At 43.0% G+C, this 5,513-nt stretch overlaps 1 non-coding gene across 1 annotated transcript; it reads right to left on the bottom strand.

Annotated features, from left to right (window-relative positions):
• Positions 1–1,273: 1,273 nt before the first annotated feature.
• TRNAE-UUC (transfer RNA glutamic acid (anticodon UUC)) lies at positions 1,274–1,345 on the bottom strand. The gene has a single exon. It is a non-coding gene; the product is annotated as a tRNA-Glu (tRNA).
• Between the last annotated feature and the right edge of the window lie 4,168 nt (positions 1,346–5,513).

A 5,513-nucleotide genomic window follows, 5' to 3' on the forward strand; every position in this document is an offset into this window, starting at 1 on the left:
GAAAAAATTACTAGAGTTATATACGTTACAGGGAAAGGCTGGAGGCACTAGAATTGATTTTTCTCTTTAAAAGTTCATATCTCTTGGACATCTGTTATTCTACCCTTGAGCAATGGACTACAGTCCCTTTAAAGAACTAACTACCAATGTCTAATGAGTCTGATGAATGTGTTTCCCTGAACAGTGTATGTACTTCATTAGTAGTTGTGAATGTCATTGAACACAAAGCCACTGAACTGCACCCCAGTGCCACGACTAGAGAAAAAATGACAGCAGCCTTAGGCTCTATGTTTGGTTGTGGGATGAGCCCATGCAAGGGTAGATCGGGGGAGATCAACCGGTGGTTGAATTTGACGGCTGACTTGTTCCATATTTGACTAGAATTACTGAATTAGTGGATTATAAAACTTTGAAACAATATACATGCATACTGAAGAACACATCAGCAGTACAACTCTACTTTGAAACAATCAATCTAGATATGCCAAGTAGGTTTCCAAGCCTGGGTAGCGCATTAGGCAACGCGTGAGTCTCATAATCTCAAGGTCGTGAGTTCGATCCTCACTTGGGGTAGTTTTCGGACTTTCATGTCTGGTGAACAAGATGCAAGTATTGTGGTAGATATATTATTGGAAGCATTGTGTCTTACCTAATAGTGTAGAATCATTATCAAGTTGTCTTGTTCTTATGTAACTGATCACTCCAACTGCAGAAAAGGAACCCAGATTTCCAGTGCCAGATTAACACATGGGCCACCTCGGCCCGGGTCTTGGACTCCGGCCTTACAGGGGCCCCGCTGGTCATCCAGGTAAAAAAGATGCAGCTCGGAAAACTGGTGGAACAGAGGCTGGTATGCAATATACAATATGGTGGCAAAATTTGACGTAACACATATTTCATACAGTCCTTGGAGACCGCAAATATCACCTGGTCCTGGGCCTCACTAAACATTAATCCGGCTCTGCAGGTCCCTGACTGGAAGCCAAATATCTTAACCGTGAAACTGTATTGATTCCTTCACTTACTCCTCGTTCACTTACTGACCCACTCACTCATTCAGTTTCTCTCTTTTGGTCCCTCGTGACAGGGTGTCTCGGACTCACTCACCAAGAGTAATCAGGAGTCACTACAACACAAGCTTTTATTGTAAAAATCTATGTTTCGTTTAGTTGATAATAACGTACTTGATAACTATTGTATTCATTTACTTAGACATCTCTCTCTCTCTCTCTCTCTCTCTCTCTCTCTCTCTCTCTCTCTAAGAAGAAAATCCTTCCCATGCCGGGAATCGAACCCGGGCCTCCTGGGTGAAAGCCAGGTATCCTAGCCACTAGACCACACGGGACTGGAAGGGTCATGTGTGTGCCTATGTGAACATCGTTCACCCACTCATTATTTCATCCATTCTCTCTGTTCTCTGGAGCGTATGGTTATTCACCCAAGGTTCTGTATTGATAATCAGCTGGCAGACGTTACCTACCGAATCTATTACTCATACACACACACACACACACACACACACACACACACACACACACACACACACACACAAACATATCAACCATTTCATTTCAAACACAACCATCCTCTTCCGTACGTTTTCATCTATAGTTCTTCGCATTTAGAACAGTGTAATAGTTAGCATTACTAATCATGAGTCAGCAGGGGCCAGCCCGGGGTAGGACATGCATGGGTTTGAATCCTCGGTGTGGCAGTCAGTTGACCCAACTCAAGTGTCCATCCTTCCCTCGGGACTGGTCAATAATTGGGTACCTGGCTTATGGTGTGAATCTGCCTCTGTATGTGTGTGTGTGTGTGTGTGTGTGTTTGTGTATGTGTGTGTGTGTGTCTGTGTGTCTGTGAGTGTGTGTGTGTGTGTACATGCACAAACAGGAACAAAGACTCAGTACATATGTACTATTCACATGAAACAGATGGAAACAATCACCACTGGCCGTATGAGACACGAACCTAGACCATCGAAATGATACACCAGTGAGCTACTCCGCTAGTCCACTACGGGACAAAAGCATTCCATAGACCAGCCTATGGTCCAGTGAGATCCCCCGTTACCTCACCTCACGTTAACTCTCACTGGATCATAGGCTGGTCAGAGGTGGACAGCTCCCGTGGTGGCCGAGCGGTTTAGCTCACAACACTGTCATTTCGATGGCCAAGGTTCCAGTCCCGTGCGTTCAGTGGTGACGGTTTACATATACATATATTCATAAAAAAAGAGCTCAAAGCATACACCTGGTGCACATACTTGGTCGTACTAAACCACACTAGGTGTGAGGCGGCTGCTCTGTCTAAGGCCAGAACTTGGGCCCCGGAATATCGTTGTTCCAGCACTAAACACATTATGCAGGATGGTTGTGTGTTGATGTATAGGCGTTTGTTTGTCTGTTTATCTTACCTAGATATGCCTGCCTGACTGTTCACTTCGATTACCATTAATTACACGGGTCAAATGACATGACAATGCATCCATCAAGGGTATCAGTCTCCCAGGTTTCCTTTACTAATTCATCGTATTTCTGAAGCTTAAAGTTCAATATATGAGAAGCTAATGACCTTCATCATCTCTAGTAGAGATAACACTGTGCTACTACCAGTCATCTATGCCAACAGGTCTCATATCCTTCAGTTGTAAAGGACAGTCATCAATTATGTCTTGAGGACTCACAAAACCTTATGTGGTTGTACACAGTATAATTGGTTGCATCATTCTTGTATCATAAGGAATTATCATGAGTGATAGATCATAAGATCAGGATGAAATGAATATAGATTCTTAATGGTGCGTAAGTGTGTATCACCAACATCATTACCATCGCAGTTGACATGGTCTTTATCATAAAGATACGATATATATGTTTTGCTTTGTCTCTGTCTCCCACGTTTGCGAGGTAGCGCAAGGAAACAGACTAAAGAATGGCCCAACCCACCCACATACACATGCATATACATACACGTCCACACATGCAAATATACCTGCCTATACAGCTCAATGTATACATATTTATACACACAGACATATACATATATACACATGTACATATTTCATACTGTCTGCCTTTATTCATTGCCATCGCCACCCTGCCACACATGAAATAACAACCCCCTCCCCCCTCATGTGCGCGAGGTACCGCTAGGAAGACAACATACCGCGTGGTAGCGGTAGGAAAAGACAACAAAAGCCACATTGGTTCACAATCAGTCTCTAGCTGTCATGTATAATGCACCGAAACCAAAGCTCCATTTCCTTATCGAAGCCCCACAGAACTTACCATGGTTTACCCCAGACGCTTTACATGCCCTGGTTCAATCCATTGACAGCACGTCGACCCAGGTATACCACATCGTTCCAATTCACTCTATTCCTTGCACGCCTTTCACCCTCCTGCATGTTCAGGCCCCGATCACTCACAATTTTTTTCACCCCATCTTTCCACCTCCTATTTGGATTCCCACTTCTCCTCGTTCCTTCCAATACTAACACATATATCCTTGTGGTCAATCTTTCCTCCCTCATTCTCTTCACGTGACCAAACCATTTCAAAACACCCTCTTCTGCTCTCTCAACGACACTCCTTTCATTACTACACATCTCTCTTACCCTTATATTACTTACTCGATCAAACCATCTCACACCACATATCGTCCTCTAACATCTCATTTCCAGCCCATCCACCCTCCTCCGCACAATTCTATCCATAGCCCACGCCTCGCAATCATGTAACATTGGAACCCATATTCCTTCAAACAAACGCATTTTTGCTTTCCGAGATAATGTTCTCGAGTTCCACACATTCTTCAACGCTTCCAGAACTTTTGCCCCCTCCCCTACCCTATGATTCACTTCCGCTTCCATGGTTCCATCCGCTGCCAGATCCACTCCCAGATATCTAAAACACCTCACTTCCTCCAGTTTTTCTCCATTCAAACTTACCTACCAATTTACTTGTCCCTCAACCCTACTGTACCTAATAACCATGCTCTTATTCATGTTTCTTCTCAGCTTTCTTCATTCACACACTTTACCAAACTCAGTTACCAGCGTCTGCAGTTTCTCACACGAATCAGCCACCAGCGCTGTATCATCAGCGAACAACAATTGAATCACTTCCCAAGCTCTCTCATCCACAACAGACTGCATACTTGCCCCTCTTTCCAGAACTCTTGCATTCACCTCCCTAACAACCCCATCCATAAACAAATTAAACAACCATGGAGACATCACACACCCCTGCCGCAAACCTACGTTCACTGAAAACCAATCACTTTCCTCTCTTCCTACACGTACACATGCCTTACATCCTCGATGGAAACTTTTCACTGCTCCTAACAACTTGCCTCCGACACCACATATTCTTAATACCTTCCACAGAGCATCTCTATCAACTCTCCCATATGCCTTCTCTAGATCCATAAATGCTACATACAAATCCATTTGCTTTTCTAAGTATTTCTCACATACATTCACACACACACACACACACACACACACACACACACACACATATATATATATATATATATATATATATATATATATATATATATATATATATATATATATATTTTTTTTTTTTTTTCATATAAGCGAGGTAGCGTTAAGAACAGAGGACTGGGCCTTTGAGGGAATATCCTCATATGGCCCCCTTCTCTGTTCCTTCTTTTGGAAAATTTAAAAAAAAAAAAATGAGAGGGGAGGATTTCCAGCCCCCCGCTCCATATATATATATATATATATATATATATATATATATATTTATTTATTTATTTATTTATTTTTTACTTTGCCGCTGTCTCCCGCGTTAGCGAGGTAGCGCAAGGAAACAGACGAAAGAATGGCCCAACCTACCCACATACACATGTATATACATACACGTCCATACACGCAAATATGCATACCTATATATCTCAATGTACACATATATGTACACACAGAGACATATACATATATACACATGTACATAATTCATACTATCTGCTTTTATTCATTCCCATCGCCACCTCGCCACACATGGAATAACAAACCCCTCCCCCCTCATATGTGCGAGGTAGCACTAGGAAAAGACAACAAAGGCCTCATTCGTTCATACTCAGTCTCTATCTGTCATGTGATAATGCACTGAAACCACAGCTCCCTTTCCACATCCAGGCCCCACAGAACTTTCCATGGTTTACCCTAGACGCTTCACATGCCCTAGTTCAATCCATTGACAGCATGTCGACCCCGGTATACCACATCGTTCCAATTCACTCTATTCCTTGCACGCCTTTCACCCTCCTGCATGTTCCACACTCTTTTTTATTTTCACACATCTCTCCTACCCTTACATTACTTACTCGATCAAACCACCTCACACCACATATTGTCCTCAAACATCTCATTTCCAGCACATCCACCCTCCTGCGCACAACTCTATCCATAGCCCACGCCTGGCAGCCATACACCATTGTTGGAACCACTATTCCTTCAAACATATCCATTTTTGCTTTGCGAC

The sequence above is a fragment of the Panulirus ornatus genome, chromosome 70 (genome assembly GCF_036320965.1).
Source record: "Panulirus ornatus isolate Po-2019 chromosome 70, ASM3632096v1, whole genome shotgun sequence".
Lineage (NCBI taxonomy): Eukaryota > Metazoa > Arthropoda > Malacostraca > Decapoda > Palinuridae > Panulirus > Panulirus ornatus.